The sequence below is a fragment of the Cupressus sempervirens genome, chromosome 3 (genome assembly GCF_028749045.1).
Source record: "Cupressus sempervirens isolate cs-2001-9-10 chromosome 3, ASM2874904v1, whole genome shotgun sequence".
NCBI classification, from domain to species: Eukaryota; Viridiplantae; Streptophyta; class Pinopsida; order Cupressales; family Cupressaceae; genus Cupressus; species Cupressus sempervirens.
Window position 1 is genome coordinate 841,480,199 of NC_143120.1, and position 18,969 is coordinate 841,499,167.

Consider the following 18,969-nt stretch of genomic DNA (forward strand, 5'->3'; position numbering starts at 1 on the left):
TCCCCCCTCAACTCAGTCACCTATCATGTCTATAGAAACTTTGGCTATATTGCAATCAATTACAAGGAACAATTCCCACTTCTCTTTGTGTTGTAGCTTATATGACCTAGGACTCTCTTACAACCAACTACATGGAAACATTCTACCCTAGCTCGGTCTCTTGCCAAGCTTAAATTTCCTTTATTTGAGAGAAAACAATCTCACTGGTACCATTCCCACCTCTTTGGGAAATATGTCTGCCTTGATTGATTTGGAATTGGCAAAAAATGATCTGAGATGTACCATTCCCCTTGAATTGGGAATACTCACTCACCTACAAATGCTTTACCTTTGGGGAAATAACATATCAGGTATGATTCCTAATTCTTTAGAGAATATTCGTGCCTTGACTATGTTAGATTTTTCTAAAAACAATATTAATGGACAGTCCCATTGGAAATCATAACCAAGTTGTCCAATTTTCAATAGCTTAGTTTATATGGAAATCATCTTAGTGGAAGCATACTGAGCTCCCTAGGATATTGCTCCAATCTATTATTTAAATAATAACCAACCTACTGGAATAGTTACAATGGATTTGGGAATGTTGAAACTTCTTAACTAGCTTTATCTACACACCAATAAACTTGGTGTTGGCAGAAGTAACACATTGGCCTTTCTCACTACTCTCACTAACTCCTCCTACATGCAAGAGTTAGTAGTGTTATATAACCATTTGACTACTACTTTTCTTTTATACATAGGTCAACTATCATCTGATCTATATAACTTGGATTTATTGGACAACATGATAAGAGGAAGCATACCACAACAAATTGCCACTTTGACAAACTTAACATACTTGGGTTGGAAAAAAAATAGAGGGACAGATTCCAAGTGAGATAGGGCAAATGGAACATCTTGGGCTTGTTAGAATATATAGTCCATGAATCTAATTGAAAGGCAAGGGGTGAATCAGTTATCCAACTAATAACACAATTATCAACCTTATTAAACTTTAACTATATGAGCAATATAATCAGAAGCCACAATAAGATACTCATGTGCAATAACAAAAAAATTTGTTAACCAGGGAAACCCTTGATCAGAAGGAAAAACCCAGTGGGAATGGTACCCACAAGATTATGTACTAAAGTAAAAGTTCCTTCTTAGAGGATGGACCATGTTAGGAGTCTATAAATACATTTGGTATATATCAGTCCCTATTAGGAGACTTTGAATCTTTGTTAGGAGATTCCAATCTTGTTAGGAGTTGTCGCAACCTTGTTAGGAGTTGTGGCAACCCTATTAGGAGTTGTGAAAGATAGATGGACCCACATCCCAAATAGCTTCAAGGGAAGACCAATAAACCCACTATCCAAATCAACTTGCCAACTAATCTTCAAACTTGGAAATGTCCATTTGAAGTTATTACAAAAAAAAAAAAAAAAAAAACTCTAAAAAATAGATAGAGATTACAAAAACTAAGTTTTGGGGGTCTAAATGGATTTTCTAGGACTTGGATAATAATTTTTTCTAGACACAATGGAGACGAGCTCAATTATCAAGCCATCAAACTCCCCTTTAACAAACCACTACAAAAATTTGAGAGGAACCCCAGGTCTGAGTACAAATTTATGACACCTAGAAGTTGATGCATCATTCTCCCCTTCTTGAAAGAATCACAGCTCTTGCAAGTGTTTGTTTGTGAATTGCTACAATTTTTTTGGATCTAACTGCATCACTGCCCACTCAAATAACAATGTACTCTCTATTTCATGTAACTGATCTAATTTATTAGGTATCTCTTCTGATGGTCATGTCTTGTAGAGGTAGTCTTCTTTTCAATAATTTTAGCAAATTTTTCCTTCTTATTGGGAAGGTGATGTTGCCAATCCACTCCCTAGACATCATCTATATTTGGAACATCTCCATGGAATGTGTATAGATTAGAAACATTAAAAATATGGGAAATGGAAATATTTTCTTGTAAGCTAATCTCATAAACATTATCATTGACCTTTTTGATGATTTTTCAAGGCCCAATCTTTTTATACTTCAATTTATGATATGTTCCTATAGGAAAATTTTCACACCTCAAGTAAAACATCACAAATTCACCTACAAAAAATATTTTTTGTCTCCAAGTAGCATCTACAGTAATCTTGTAACTCAAATTACTATCCTATAACTTTTGTCTGACATCGTGTTGGAGTTGGTCAAGATGGATGTTCAACAAAGACAACTTTGTCATCACTAATTTTGTCTCCCAACAAAAGTGACACAAGATCTAGATCACCTTAAGGGTTTCAACCATAGATAATTTGAAATGAAGATTTATCAATTGATTGGTTAACAACACTATTACAGGAAAATTTTTCCTGGGGCTATGCCAAGTCCCACTATTTAGGTTTCTCACCCACAATGTAACATAAAAAATTTCCCAAACTCTGATTTACTACCTCTGTTTGTCCATTAGTTTGAGGATGATAGGAACTACTAAATTGTACCTTCTTTCCTAATTTCCTCTAGAGATTCCTCCAAAAATGACTCAAGAACTTAGTATCTCTCTTAGATGTAATAGTCTTTGGAAGGGCATGTAAACGAATAACTTCTAAGAAGAATAGTTTTTCTATTCTAGTTGCATCATTAGTCTTTTTACAAGAAACAAAGTGGACCATTTTTAAAAATCAATCAACAACCACAAAAATAGAATCATTACCTCCCTGAGTGTGTGGGAGACCCAATACAAAATCCATGCTCAATTCAATCAATGGTTCGGTGGGTACTGGTAAAGGCATGTACAATCTTGTATTCTTTGAATGTCCTTTAGCCACTTGAGAGATTCTACACCTTTCCACATATTTAGTAATGTCCCTCTTTCTCTTGGGCCAATAATACTTATCTTCAACCAAGTTTTTTTTTTACCTTTCCAAAGTATCTAGCTAGTCCACCACTATGAAATTCCAAGATAATGTTTTCCCATATAGATCTGCCTAGTATACATAGTTTTTTACCTTTAAAGAGGTAACCATCCTTCACAAAATAGTCACCTTTTACATGATCCAACTTGCCATAAGATGAATCCTTTGGCTACTCTACAATTTCCCAAAAATCATCATCAATTTTATACAAGGCCTTACTAGCATTAAAACCAGTGACTTCAGTTTCCATTGTGATTAATAGTGTAGCATGCCTACTCAAGGCATCAATAACCTAATTTTGTTTTCCAAACTTATGCTACAAAAAAAAGGAATATCCCTATAAGAAAGATACCCACTTTGCAAGTCAACTATTCAACTTCTTTTGTGTGTTGAGATATTTCAGAGTAATATGATCAGTATATAGCATAAAGTTGTGTGGGACTAGATAGTGCCTCTAGTGTCTTAATGCTTGAACAATTGAAAAAAACTCTAGATCATAGGTAGAATAATTTGTTCTCACTTCATTCAAATTCTTGCTAAAGTATGCTATAGGCTTACCTTCTTGGCTAAGAATACCACCTATCCCAACATGTGAAGCATCACAGTCTACTTCAAAAACTCTGTCAAATTTTGGAAGTGTTAATATAGGAGTTTCAGTTAAACTTTTCTTCAAGAATTTAAAACTCTCCTCAGCATCCATTGTCCATGTGAATTCCCTTCCTTTGGTATAGTCTATTATAGGTGCTACAATACTGCTAAAATTTTGGATAAATTTTTGGTAAGAAGTTTCCAACCCATGAAAAAATTGTACTCCTATTATACTAGAAGGATTGGGTTATTCTAAGGTTTCTTTTACCTTTTCTAGATCCATCTGAATGCCAACTTGAGAAATGACAAAGCCTAGAAAGCTCAAACTAGCTTTTATGAATCTACACTTTTTCAAGTTTTCAAAGAGCTTCTCCCTCCTTAATACACATAATATGATCCTAAGGTGTTGTAAGTGGTCTTCCTTACTTCTACTATAGATCAGAATATTATCAAAATAAACTACACCAAACTTACCAATGTAAGGTTGTAGCACAATATTCATCAACCGCATAAATGTGCTAGGTTCATTAGAAAGCCCAAAATGCATAACCGTTGATCCATACAAACCATCTTTTGTCTTAAATGTTGTCTTCCATTCATCTCCCTCTTGAATGTGGATCTAGTGGTAGCCACTTCAGAGATCAATCTTGTTGAACTACTTATCCCCCACTAATTCATCCATCATGTCCTCTATCCAAGGAATAGGAAACCAGTACTTAATGGTAATGTTATTAATTTCTCTATTATCAGTACACATCCCCAATGTGCCATCCTTCTTTGGAGTCAACAATGTGGGTATTGTACATGGGTTTATGGTTTCTTTGACTAGTCCCTTTTGCATCAGTTCTATCACTTCTTTATTCAACTCTTCATGTTGTGTTTGATTCAACTAATAGGTTTCTTGATTAGGTAGAGTTCCTCAAGGAATAAGATCAATATACTATTGAATATCTCTTTTTGGTGGGAGATTGTCAGGTAGTTCAGTAGGAACAACATCAATAAACTCTTCCAGGACCTTCATTGCCTTGGGTGGGATCAAGTTTTCTTGTTCTTCTCATATTTTTAGTACTAGTGCATAACAACATCCTATTACTATCATTTCTCTGACAACTTCTTTTTTAGACAACATGGTTTCATTCTTCTTTTCATCCTTAAGTGGAAATATAACCACTTTAGATCCATCCTTCCAAAATATGTAAGTATTATTCCCCCCATCATGTATAACTGTCCTATCATACTGCCATGGTCTTCCCAAAAGTATATGGTAAGCATCCATAGGGATAACATCACACCATATTTCATCCTTATAAAATTTTGCTATGATAAATTTGACTAAACATCTTTTATCAACAATTACTTCATTTCCTTTCTTAAACCATGCAATACAGTAAGGACAAGGATGCTTTTCACATTATAAATTCAATTTATCTATCATTTCTCTAGATACTATGTTCTCACATCTACCCCCATCAATAATAACTTGACATATATTTCCACCAAAAGTGCATCTAGTTCTAAAGATATTGGTCTGGAGCCATGAATCATAAGAGTTCCTTGCAGGAACTTCATCTTTTTCTAGAATGATCATTGATCTTCTCATCATGAGGGTTTCTCCCACATCTAGGGAAACTTCTTGGTCCCCCTCTTCTATCTAAACTAGGTTTACTCTGGGCTATCTTCCTTGATTTATTTTTGGTGTGTTATAATGTCCTTCTTTGCCACAATTGAAATGGGTAAAGGGCCTCTCTTGGTTTTCCTAGCCTCTTTTGTTACCATAACCTCATCCTCATTGAAATCCCCTTCCTCTTTCCTATTTTGCAGGATCTTCTATAGAATCTATATTTCTTTCAAATCCTTGGGAGGATTATTCTTGGCCATAATTAGAACCTCCTTGAAACATTTTTGAGTGACCCCTTCTTCCTCCTCTATTCCTCTAATTGTACTGTTGATTCTATTTTTCTTTAGCCTTCAAGGCTAGTTGGCAGGTTTCTTCTATACTACTAATATGATGCATTCTTAACTCATCTTGGATAAAAAAAATTAGGCCATTTATGTATCTAGGAGCCATCTACTCATCATCTTCTTGATGCCCTATTCTCACGGATAACCTATAGAACTCATTTGTGTACTCTTGTACAAGGGACAAACTTTTCTTCAAATTCTACAACTTACAAAAGAGGGTTTGTGAGTAATCTAAGGATAAGAACTTTTCTCATAGATTTTTCTCCATCTTTCTCCATATTCTAATCTTTTTCTTTTTTTTTTTGTTTGTTCCTTTTGGAGGTGATCCCACCATATCATTGCATGTCCTTTTAATTTTGTGCATGAAAGCTTCATCTTCTTTTCCTCTACCATAGGCTTCCATTCAAAAAAATTCCCCATCTCATTTAGCTAGTCTATCAATTCTTCTAGCTTATGACTATCACCATAGTGGGTGAGTGCACAAAAATGGTGTACAAAAAGGGGGTATAAGTGGACACCTTTTTTCTGACATCATGTAAACCTAAACTTGGGCAAGACATTTGAGGGTTATTCACTGTAAATGACAAGATGTGTAGAACATATAAATTGTAGTACTCTAAATCTGCTTTCTAAACTACTAGAGTTTTTACAAAATGGATTAGATTAGGTGGGTCAAACCTTGCACACACGAAAAATAGTTCCTAATTTTTTTAGAAAACATAACATAGTTGTTTTTGTGTGCAGCACAAAAGACCAAGTTATATTTAGTATCTTGTATATCCCTTGCCTAGGATGATAGTTAAGAGTCATATCTAGAAGCTGTGTATTTTTTTGTAATTGTATGATGATTATTTTTTAAATTATGAATTATTGAATTGACTACATCTTGAAATTTTGGTACCTATTCGTGTGTTGAGCATAACTTGCATCAAAATAATAAAAAATGAAATTTTTTTTTTAAAGTGGATAGAATCAAGTGTAGATTAGTAATATGTAATTTATTTTGAATTTGGTTTAAGTATATAAAAAATTATTTTAAAAATGGTAGACATATGTCTGTGAGGAATGTCAAGGCATTGGTAAAAGTAATTAAACTTTACAATGTTAATGTTGTCCAAAAAAAGAAAAATTTATATGGTTAGAAAGCTAAGAAGACATGTAAGATTATGGTGGTGATTTTAGAGATACCCACTTCACCATTAGAAAACCTAATGAAGCCAAAGATGAGAATTCATCTTAGAAGATGAAAAAATGTCTAAAGGAAAAAAATGGAGGGAAAATAGTCTCCCAAGCCTTTGGGTTATTTTCCTAGGCTACCACCAAGCCATAACCTAATCGGGTTATGAAAATAAAAAATGCATTCAAAACCTGATCAGGTTTTGTATTACTACTTCACAAGGTTACATTGAGGGAGGTAGTAAGGGAGAGAGAGGGAGAGATCTATCAGGTTATATTTTTTAATAAAAAAGTGTCTATCATATCCTTGTCTCCATCCCATCCTCTCTCTACATCTCTCCCTCTCTCTCATTTTTTCTCTTTCTCCTATCCCCTTGTCTCTCTCTCTTTATATTGTATCCCCTAATCTCTCTCTCTATCCTCTCTTTCTCTCTCTTATCCCCCTCCCTCTTTTTCCTATCCCCTTCTCTCTCTCTCACTCACTCTTTCTATCTTTTCCCCAAACCTCACTCTCCTCCCCCTCTCTCTCCCCCCCCCCTCTCTCTCTCTCTCTCTCTCACACACACACACACACACACACACTCTCTCTCTCATCCCCCTCTTTCTCTCACTTCCTATCATATCCTCTAATTCTTCTATCCATCCCATCCTCTCTCTCTCTCTCCCATCTCCTTCTCTCTCTCACTCTTTCTATCATATCCTCTAATTCTTATAGCCATCCCATCTTCTCTCTCTCTCTCTCTCTCTCTCTCTCTCTCTCTCTCTCTCTCTCTCTCTCTCTCTGTGTCCTAACTTCCTGCATGTTTCTGCTATCATCTTCTCTCCATCTTTGTCACTCTTTCTATCATATCCCCTGATCTCTCTCTCTCTCTCTCTCTCTCTCTCTCTCTCTCTCTCTCTCTCACACACACACACACACACACACACACATCCCCTCTCTCTCATTATCCTATCCCCTAACCTAACTCTCTCTCTCATATCCCCTCTCTCTTTCTCCTATCCCCTAAACTCTCTCTCTCTCTCTCTCTCTCTCACACACACACACACACTCTTTCTATCATAGCCTCTAATTATTCTACCCATCCCATCCTCTCTCTCTCTCTCTCTCTCTCTCTCTCTCTCTCTCTCTCTCTCTCTCTCTCTCTCTCTCTCTCTCTTTCTATCATAGCCTCTAATTATTCTATCCATCCCATCCTCTCTCTCTCTCTCTCATTCTCTATCTCTCCATCCCACCCTCTCTCTCTCTCTCTCTCATTCTATTTGTCCAATCCCCCTAATGAGACTAAAATTTGCCTTTATTTTGAGGTGTTTAAGATACTTTTTTGATACTCTATTTTTCTTTGTTTAAACACTTATGGACCTATGTTTACCAAACCCTTGATGAACCTATGGGGTAGAAACTATGTCATCTTTTGCTCATATTATATCTAGTATGCAGTATTTCATATAGTTATCAAAATGTGTGTTCTTATGTTTGAATTTAATTTGACAAATTTTTATTTACAAATATGATTTGTGTCATAACTAACCTATTAATGAAGACTGAAAGATGATTGGAGGGATTCAAAAGTTAGGTACCAACAACAATCAATGAGAAGCGAGCGCTAAGGAGCAACCATGGTGGAGAAAGTTGTAACAGTTCCAGAAAACATAGCAGTGAGTAAGGAGGAGCTATGAAGATTCATTGCCTTCACTGCATTTACTCTGTGGCAAGCAGATGTTAAGACTTTATTATTCCCGCCTTAAGCCATTATTCATTCTTCCTGCCTTTAGTTGTTATCTTCCTATTTTCTCTCTTGCATATTTAAAGCTAGGACATTTACTTTTTTATTATGGAATAAAGTGTTGATCTCCTATATATGTAGGAATCGACCCCAGTGTGTTAAGTTTTTTTTAGCAAGTAAGAAGAAAATTTCTGAGAGTAGACTATTAACTTTTACAGTTGTGTTTTACAGTTCTATGTTATGTAATGAATATCTAAATGGAATGAAATTATTTTCTTTGGCTTCTATCCTATTTTAATAGTTTAGAGAAGCCAACCAAGGGGTCCCACTTGGGAGGTGGATTAGATTAGCATAGAATAGATTTATTTTCAAGCATTAGTAGTATCTTAAGTAGTAGTAAGTTCCTTCCTATAGCATCGCACTCTGTGAATGTTCCTGCAACATATTGAGAATAACTTTAGTTAATGAGCCAAGTTGGAATATTTGTTATCTTTTCCACTGTGTTTCCAGTATTCATAGAGTTAACTATTTTACCTTCTTGCAGCAGTAGTGTAAGTTCTTTTCCTTTGCATTTTTACTTTCCTATAGCATAAGCTTAGTGACTCATTAAGAGACCTAGAGCACATATCGTGCCGACCATTTCAATTATACATCCCTGGGTTGATAATAGTAAATGCACCTCATGGTGGGGAAAATACTCCTTAGTTTGAATATATTATTCCTAAGCAAGGCCTAGCGCATGACTATGATAAATTTATTGTGAGGTGCTTCACCCCATCTCTCTTTCTGCTATCCCCTTCTCTTCCTCTCTCTCATTCTCTCCATATCTCTCACTCTTTCTATCATATATATATATATATATATATATATGGTGGAGAAAATATTCCTTAGTTTGAATATATTATTCCTAAGCAAGGCCTAGCGCATGACTATGATACATTTATTGTGAGGTGCTTCACCCCACCTCTCTTTTTGCTATCCCCTTCTCTTCCTCTCTCTCATTCTCTCCATCTCTCTCACTCTTTCTATCATATATATATATATATATATATCCATCTAATCCTCTCTCTCCCTCTCTCTCTCTCTCTCTCTCTCTCTCTCTCTCTCTCTCTCTCTCCCCTATTCCCCCTCTCTTTTTCTTATCCCCTTCTCTCCCTCTCTCTCATTCTCTCCATCTCTCACTCTTTCTATCATATCCCCTAATCTCTCTCTCTCTCTCATCCTTTCTCTCTCTCACACACACACATATCCCCTTTCTCTCCTTCTCATATCCCGTAATCTCTCTCTCTCATATCCTCTCTCTCTCTCTCTCTCTCTCTCTCTCTCTCTCTCTCTCTCTCTCTCTCTCTCCCTCTATCTTGTAGTCTTTCTATCTCTCTCATAAACCCTCTCTCTCACACCACCATTCACTTTCCATCTATCTCTTATTTAGTCTTCCTCTTCATATCCCCTTCTATCTCTTTATCTACCTTTATGGAGTAGTAAACCAATACCCGATCAGGTTATTGAAAATTGTAAATAAAATAGCATGTCAATAGTTATTATGTTGTTTTAGTGTAGTTTGGAGAAGATTTACTATTGTTTACATGTATTTGTATAGTAGGTATGCAAGTTTAAGTTTTTTTGTGCTTCAAAATGCTAAATTTGATATTTTTCATGTGTCAACATCTTATTTTATGTTAGTATCTTATGATTGGGCATAAAATAATCATATTAGTATCTTATTGTTTATTTGATTCATGTTATCTTTTGTAGGGTAAATTGCATCTACAATCATGGGAAAGAACAAGAGAGGACCGATTGAAAAATGACAGGCAACAAAGGAAAAAAAAAGGGAGCATATGGGAAGATTATGTGAAGGTACATCATCAAATTTCTCCAATGTAAGTGATGAAAATCTACCTATTGATATTGATGTCAAAAATGCACGTAATTTGACAAACAAAAATGTTCAATATACCCCAGTTGAAATGATTATGAAAAATACACTTACATCACCTAATGCCCCTAATGTGACATCTCAAGTTGAAATGATAAATGCACATGATGTAAGTAATGAAAATATAGAGCATGCACGTACATCAAAATCTCCTAGAATAATTCATAGAAAAACAAAATTTCTAATTGCCATTGATGAAAATATTTTGAACCCAATGCATGATAAAATGTCAGAAAGAAATTGTAGGAGAATTGTTCAAAATATTTGGAACAACTATTTTGAAAATTTAAATCAAAGTGAAAGATGCCAATTTGTTGTTGAAATGGTTAAAAATCTAAAATTTAGAGAGATAATGAGAATTTTTGGGTTAAAAACATTTGAAAATAGTAGTGAAAGAACCATTGTTAGAAATCTCTTTGATGCATACAAATCCATTTTTTGAAAAGAATGTACTAAAGATTCTAATACAACTCGACGGGACCACACATCAACCATAATGGGAAAGGAAATGGCAAAAAATTGTATGGTAATAAAAACAAGTAAATCATTAAGGATAATTAGAACAATGTTAGTCAAAGCCTTAGTGAGGTGAGAGAAAAGTGAGAATTCTAATCAAACTTCTTTTTGGTCATTCTAAGGTAGACTCCCACATAAGGATAAAATTATTATTGATGCACTAAGAACATTAATAGAAAAATTTTGGCATGACAACACAAGGGTTTCACCAAACCAAAATAATGTTATCAAAAGATAAATTGGAAAGACAAACCATGAGCCACATGCAAAACATTGTTTGGATATGACTCAAACACCATTTTATGAAATGTTTCTTCAAAGAATTCCTCAAATTAAAATTAGCCAAAGATTTTTTAAGATGAAAAAACTAGTCTACGTTAAGATAAATTATACACACACTACATGTTGTTGTAGGGTTAATGTTGAGTTTTCTATGCATTATGATGTTTATCATTATATATGTTGTCATTTGCATACTAATGCAATATTGCAGGAATGCGATCTACAGTTACCTCCCAAGTCACTAAGAGAATTTATTGCAAGTATAATATACAGACGAGATGATGGGTGCATTTATTATAATACCATGTGTTTGAAAGGTTTCTTCCCTCAATGTGGTGGTTTACAAAAGTTGCATAGATGCCTACATCTAGATAGCATGCATGAAATTGGTAAGACACTAGTTTCTCTTGGAAAGTACAAATCAATTATATATGGTGTTAAACATTGAAAATAATTAAAGATGTGTGAATTAGTGAAAATTCATGTATGTGTAGTTGATTTTATGAAATTATTTCAAGAGAAAATAGTTTATGACTACATAGGTCATACACATAGAGCTAGATGGTTAGATGGGCAATTCAAGTTGTGTAAGGACACTTTTCCCTTGGGTACAATTGTGTTGGTTGTTGAATTTGCTGAAAAATATACACTAAAACCTAAAAATGAAGTGCAACCAATGTATTACAACTCTATATAGGTGCCAATTTTTGTACACATAGCATTGATTCATGCACATTATAGCATAGAGGATGATAGAAAAATATTAAGAGAGTATCACTTCTATATCAATAATGATTGAAATCATTCATTAGAGTTTGTGCAAGGATGTTTTAGATTTTTCTATGACAATTTGAGGGAAAGAGATGAAAGATACAATCAACACATTATATGGTCAGACAATTGCACCGCACAATTCAAGAATGCAAGGCTATTCTATTGGTTGAGTAGGATGCATGTGACAAGCGGAGTGCAACATTTTTGGAATTTCATTGAGGTAGGAAATGGAAAGGGTGAGCATGATGGTATTGGAGCATGTGTGAAAAGAGACCTTAGTAGAGAGGAATTAAAGTATGAAGGTAGTGCAATATTAGAAAATGTTGAAACAATAGTCCAATGGTGCAATTCTATGATGGGACTAGATAATATAGGTAAGTCTATGGTTTTTAGATATTTTTGGTTGATGCGTGAACCTAACATTGAAAATTTGCAAGATTGTTGTACACTTACAGGATCAAGTGAGATGCATTCATTTAGAAGTTCAAATGTAGTATCACTAGCTATTCATACTAGAAAGCTTGCATGCTTTTACTCTTTGTATATGCATCATCTATGGGATGAATGTGAATCAAAAAGTGGGTTGACCAATGGTCTTGTAGAACTTTGCATCCAATTGATTCATATCAACTTCCTATAGCACTACAACTCCACCAAGTTGAAGCATCAATAGATTTTGAGCATGTATTCAACCTAGTTGACCCATGTACTAAGTTATCAATTTAATACTTGGTTAAAATATATTACTTTCAATTTTTCCATTAACTTATCCTTCTATATAATGTAGGTCATGTATATGTAGTTATTGCATATGAGAATAATGATGAAGGAACAGATTACTTTCTATGTCGGTGTATTGAGCCCAAAAAGAAACTAATAGTTGTAGTCATTGATGGTGAGGATATTGAGTACCCAATAGGATTTGTCATTATGATAGGCACATGGCTTAGAAGGTAGTATATTTTTGTCCCCTACCATGAATATCTATTTAAGTCAATTTGTCATGTATAATATATTGAAATTCTAACTTTAAATTGTCTTTACAATTAAATGTAGGTACCCTATCAAGAAATCTATGACATGGTTATTTGAGGATTTTGAGAGACATAGACATATTTTTCATTAATCTAACCTTATTGTTGCAACACATATTCAATTGATACCATATTGTTGTAGGCCTCTTATCAAGAAGTTGTGGAAAGTACATGAATTTGATCATAAGGTAATACTTGATACAATAAGGGTTAGAGTTGATCTAGAAGGTTCCCTTGATTGATTGCGTGCTATATAGTTGAATCATTCTACATATGGTAGAATAATTTTGAAAATTTTGTATATATGGTATGAAAAATGTTGTAACTTCGCAATATTGTGCATATGTAGATGCCAAATTTTGTATATAAGAAAGAGAAGACATGTAGCATTTGCACATTTGTATGCCATATTTTGTATAGAAATCCGATAAGAGATGTCACATGTGCATATTTAGATGCCAAATTTTGTATTTAAAAAAGAGAGTCATGTAACATGTGCATATTTGTATGCCATATTTTGTATAAAAACCTGATAACAGATGTCACATGTGCATGTTTAGATGCCAAATTTTGTATATAAAAAAGAGAAAACATGTAACATGTTCATATTTGTATGCCATTAATTATTTTTTATGGGTTTGATGATATCCTTAAAAATATATTTAATTACCTTCAACTTATATAGATTTAGATGGTTGTCCTCTTGCATTTTTCTTCCAAATTTCCCAAAACACTAGGAAAATAAATTATAGATTTGGATACCCATTTGGCTTTGCTACAACATATGCAAAACTTGGATAGGGTTCTTTTAGACTATTTATTTGTTGTCACACTATGTCACCCCTTTTTAAGCTTAAAATAGCCCTTTGATTGGCACAAAGCATGATGATGACATCATCATGAGCTAAATAGGGTCCACAAAGAGTTAGGGTTAGGTTTTTATGATAGGTAAGTTTTGTGGTTAAGTTTAAGCTAGGGTCAATTTGCAACTTTTTGAGAAAATTGCAAAAGTTGCTCAAGCAACTTTTTGAGCAACTTTGCAACTTTTGAGCAATTTTTGCTCTTGACATCTTTTGGTAGAATGGGTCAATCTAGGACTATTCTAGGACCCTAGTTAAGATTTCTAGGACATATTAAGTAACTTAATACCTCAATTGCCCATCGCTAAGAACTTTTAACCTGTTCAACAATTTTTTGCTCATTGAGCAACTTTTTTTGACCAACTTAGGACCTAATCAGTAATTTTGGCTTTTGCTAGAAATTCATGGCTGCTCCATTAGCTCAGGTTTGTCGGGTTTAGGCTAGCACCAACCTAGTTTCAGCCACAACATCCCTCTAATGGTATCAACCACACTGAACGAAAGCATCCCTAAGGGTGTCTAAGCACCATTGGGCTATGATCTTTGATCGCGCATTTCTCTAAGCTCATGCAAGGTGCTACAGGATTGCATTATCTAGGCCCAAAACAACCTATCTCAATTTTTAGAGATTTGACTTTGTTTGGATTTGTCACCTATATCTCACTTATTGCCAAAAGTTGTAATATTGCTTAGTTAAAATGAGCAAGGTCGTGTATATTTCAAACCGTTGGTCCTAGGATTGAATCGCCTGCTCTGTTAGCTCTAGTTGGTCAAGTTTAGGCTAGGACCAACCTCATTTCAGCCACAACATTTCTTTGACAATATCAACCACACTAAATAGAAGTGTCCCTAAGGGACTCTAAGCACCATCGGGTTGCAATCTTTGATTGGGAATTTCTCTGAGCTCATGCAAGGTATTGATGAGCTATCAGATGCTACAAGATCATGTTATCTAGGCCCACAACAATGTATCTCAGTTTTTAGAGATTTGATGTTGTTTGGATTGGGCACCCGTATCTTGCCTATTGCCAAAAGTTGTAATGTTGCTCAGTTAAAATGAGTAAGGTTTGTATATTTGAAGCTGTTGGTCCTAGGATTGAATCATCTACTCTATTAGCTCTAGTTGGTTAGGTTTAGGCTAGGATGAACCTCATTTCAGCCACAACGTCCCTTCGACAATATTAACCACACTGAATGGAATTGTCCCTAAGGGTCTCTATGCACTATTGGGCTATGATCTTTGACATAAATACAAAAATCATGACATATTTTTACTTTTCATATCTTATTACATCAAAATAAGTGACATATGATTACATGTTATAATGAATTTGATAAATATGTTACATTTTTTGTATAAAATAATGAACATTCATGTGTTTGATTATATGCAAGAAAGTAAGGTGAAATACAAGTTTTTCTACACACATTGAATAAGTTGGATAGAAATACAAGTTTAATGTATGGGTAGAAGCAAGGAGTTGGGTCTCAATTCCACGGAAGTCCACAGATTGAGATCGTACTCTTTTAGAAACAGATACCCATTTTTTTAAAATGGGTACCTGTTTTAGGCTCGGGCACCCGATCTGAATTTTAAAAAATGGGCACCCATTTTTAAAAAAATTGAGTACCCATTTTCAATTTTAAAAAAATGGGTACCCATTTTCGAAAACATAAAAAATTTGTATTTTTTAGAAATGGGTACCCATTTTTTACTTTAAAAAAATGGGTACCCGTTTCTAAAAATTTAAAATTTTGTTTTTTAGGGAGGATCTTGTATATCAATTTGACTTTTTCAAAACAGGTACCCATTTTTTGAATTTAAATAACGGGTATCCGTTTCTTGAAACATTGGGCGAGATTTTTTTCTCCTACCTCGAATTTTCGTTCGGGATAGGCTTGGTGAGACCAAGCCTATGCCTTGACCTCTCAAGATTTGGCTAAGGCATTGAACTAACAAATTTATGCCTTGCCATAGTTTTTAGAGGGTTTTCTCGATCAAATTTTTTTATGAAACAAAAACCCATTAGAGCTCTCACTGCCCTGATTTTAGAAATATAAATTTTATAGTGTTATGATTTTATTTTCTATTTTTGCATTATTTTTTAATGAAAGGTGGTACCTAAATGTAAAATAGTGAAGTTCACTAAAATTTTAATAACTTTTTTATTTTATAGTATTTCTTAAATTAATTTATATGTCATAAATCGACATACCATTCTTTTGAGGTTAAAAAAAGAATTTTTGAAAAAAGTGAAATTTTGATCAAATTATGGTGTTTGTACACGAGAGGTTTTAAAATTTACGTTTATAGCCAATTAATAATTAATAATAATAAAATTATTCAATAAAAAATTAAGAAAAAATATTGTTATCAATCTTAGGTGTATTAGGTGGTGTATTAGGTAACTTCCTTTAAAAGGATTTATGAAAATTCATTTATTTGTGTCAAATTATGGGGTCCGTACATGAGTGTGGTATGGTCTTGAAATAGACATTTTGAAAAAGTGGTTTTTAAATATCCATACCAAAATCAAAATCTATCATATGGGTATACAAATAAATTACATATTCAAAAAGTAGATTCCAAACACAAAAAAAAATTATTTTTTAAGTTTTTATATATTCAATCTCTAAATGCCTCAAATTTTGACATCAATTGACAAGAAATTTTAAAAATAGGAAAAACACTTCCACTTTTTGCCCAAAAGTGAGACCCAACTTCTTGCACCTACCCATATATCAAAATGAACAATATATTATGCCATGTCAATCATATAGTTACAAAAAGATGTTATGTCTCATTGGTACAATACAAAAGTCAAATACCTGACAAATGCCAAATGTGCACAATACAAATATCGAATATATATAATACAAAAGTTGAATACTCAACAAATGTCAAATGTGTACAATATAAATGTCAAATATGCACAATACAAATCTCAAATATATTCAATACAAAAGTCAAATATATGTCAATGTCATGTGATGACCACAACTAGATACGTATATCACTATTTGATATCTATGACTATGTAGAATCATCAAAATTGAGCCTCTTTGATGCAGTTTGTAGCTCACCAAGTGTTTGTAGAAGAAAAATTAAAATACACTATCAATTATCTTATGTATAAGTAATATGAAAATAACTAGAAATTGGGTTCTAAATTATGGATATTTGAGTTGTTCATTACCTCATCCCTTTGTCCCATAGTTCAACTGAATGATAGCAGCAATGGGCTCCTTCATCGATGGGTGGGACTCCTCACAAAATGATGAGGTAGAGTACAATGAAAGACACAACTCCCGATGAATCAATGCTCATGGGAGGCGCAACCTATATGATAAGCAGTAAAATGTTAGCATTATAGACTGGCATTAGGGATTACAAATAGGGTTAAAAAATAAAAAATGTACTGTAGCCTAAGCTAGATCTTTAGTACTAGTAGGAGGTACAAGCATTGATGAATCAATGTTGCTATGAGGGACAATCTATATGATAAGCAATAAAATGTTATCATTATAGAGTGGCATTAGGGATTACAAATAAAGTTTTTTTTTTTTTTTAAGTACTACAGCCTGAGCTAGATCTCTAGTGCTTGTAGGAGGTACAAGCATTGATGAATCAATGCTGCTATGAGGTACAACCTATATGGTAAGCATTAAAATGTTAAAATTATAGAGTAGGCATTAGGGATTTCTATTACACGCACAAGCAATACAAATTGAGATCACAAAAGGTCTTCAACTAAGACTCTACATACATATCTCTGGCCTTTGTTGTGTTTGACCTTATCTTTGATGCTCAAGACTCCTAACGAAAAGAAATGGGAAAGGATTTGCATGAAGTCTCAAAGATTGATGAAATAGGTAAAAGATATATAACACATGTTAATAAGAAAAATTATTGATAATTATTATAAAACTGAAAAAAAAAACATGTACTCAATTGTAAATGCAACTATTTAATATGTATATAGAACAAATACATACTACAACCTAAAATTTATGAGAAGAAAAATATTAAGTTTTACCTCTTCCATTGCCTCAACATCAACAGCCTCAGGAGCATTCATCAACTCTACAAAACTAAATTATTTCTACATATATTCAACAAACAAGTCAACACGTATTCATCAATATTGAGTACATGTGTATACATTCATTCTTATTAAATTTCAAAATATAAACTTGACTTGTATTTAATATTGTTTTTTGTTTTGGTGTTCTTTCTGATTTCTTTCCCCTTCCTCTAGACCTCAAGCTATGTGGATTACCTTAAAGAAGAAACAAATATAACATAAGAGGAATCAATAAGACACATCATGAGTTCAACTCAAATTGTAAACTTGATAGGTGTGCAAGCTATGATACCACATAGCTCTCAAGGCCAAAGTTAATGGAAAAAGGCATGGCATCATCAATTTGAGATATTTTAGCCACAAGCCCTATAAAATAGTAAGCAATATCATTATAAATATGAGATAATGTTGTAAATGGCAAGAAGGCACAATAACAACAACAGGATCATAGGAGGGCAAGAAGACAAAAGGAGTTGAAGTATGATATTGGAAGGATAGTACAAGGCCTAGAAATTGAAAACAAAGAGACTGAGAAGGAAAAGAGAGATGTGAATAAACTTTTGGCACCTTGTCAAGAAATAAAAGTGGAGATTCATGATCTCCAAATTCTTGCAAGACACCCTATGTGATATGGAGGTTCCTCGATGTGGATGAGTATATGGAGGATGAACTCACATGAGGTTCATTAGATGGAGTTTGGGTATGCTAGGAGCAAGATATGTGGATGGGAATTGGATGGATTTGATGAATTTGGGAGGATTTCAAAGAAGGTAGGAGATGGAAAGGTATTATTGTACTTTAAAGAATATCAATTAAGAAACAATATTTCAAATCCAATGTATTATTGTACTTTTAAGAATATTTTAAAAACTTACCTCAGCTGTTCTTGCTCCTAGCCTCGCACCTCTAGCAGAATGTGTACTATGTAGTGTTCTTGTACCGCTTGTTACACCCTACATTTCATATTGTTTGAACATATCAATCTAAAGTTTTCTATAAAAATTTTAAAAATATTTAATTTTAAGATATTTCTAGGTGATTAAATAATATCATGTCAAAACTAATGAGGTTCATTAGATGGGGTTTGGGTAATGCTAGAAGAAAGAGATGTGGATGGGAATTGGAT

The 18,969-nt window shown here is 33.8% G+C and overlaps 1 pseudogene; it reads left to right on the forward strand.

Moving 5' to 3' along the window:
* Nucleotides 1-445, forward strand: part of LOC149569400 (uncharacterized) — a 30,060-nt pseudogene extending 29,615 nt beyond the window's left edge.
* The last annotated feature ends 18,524 nt before the right edge of the window (nucleotides 446-18,969 follow it).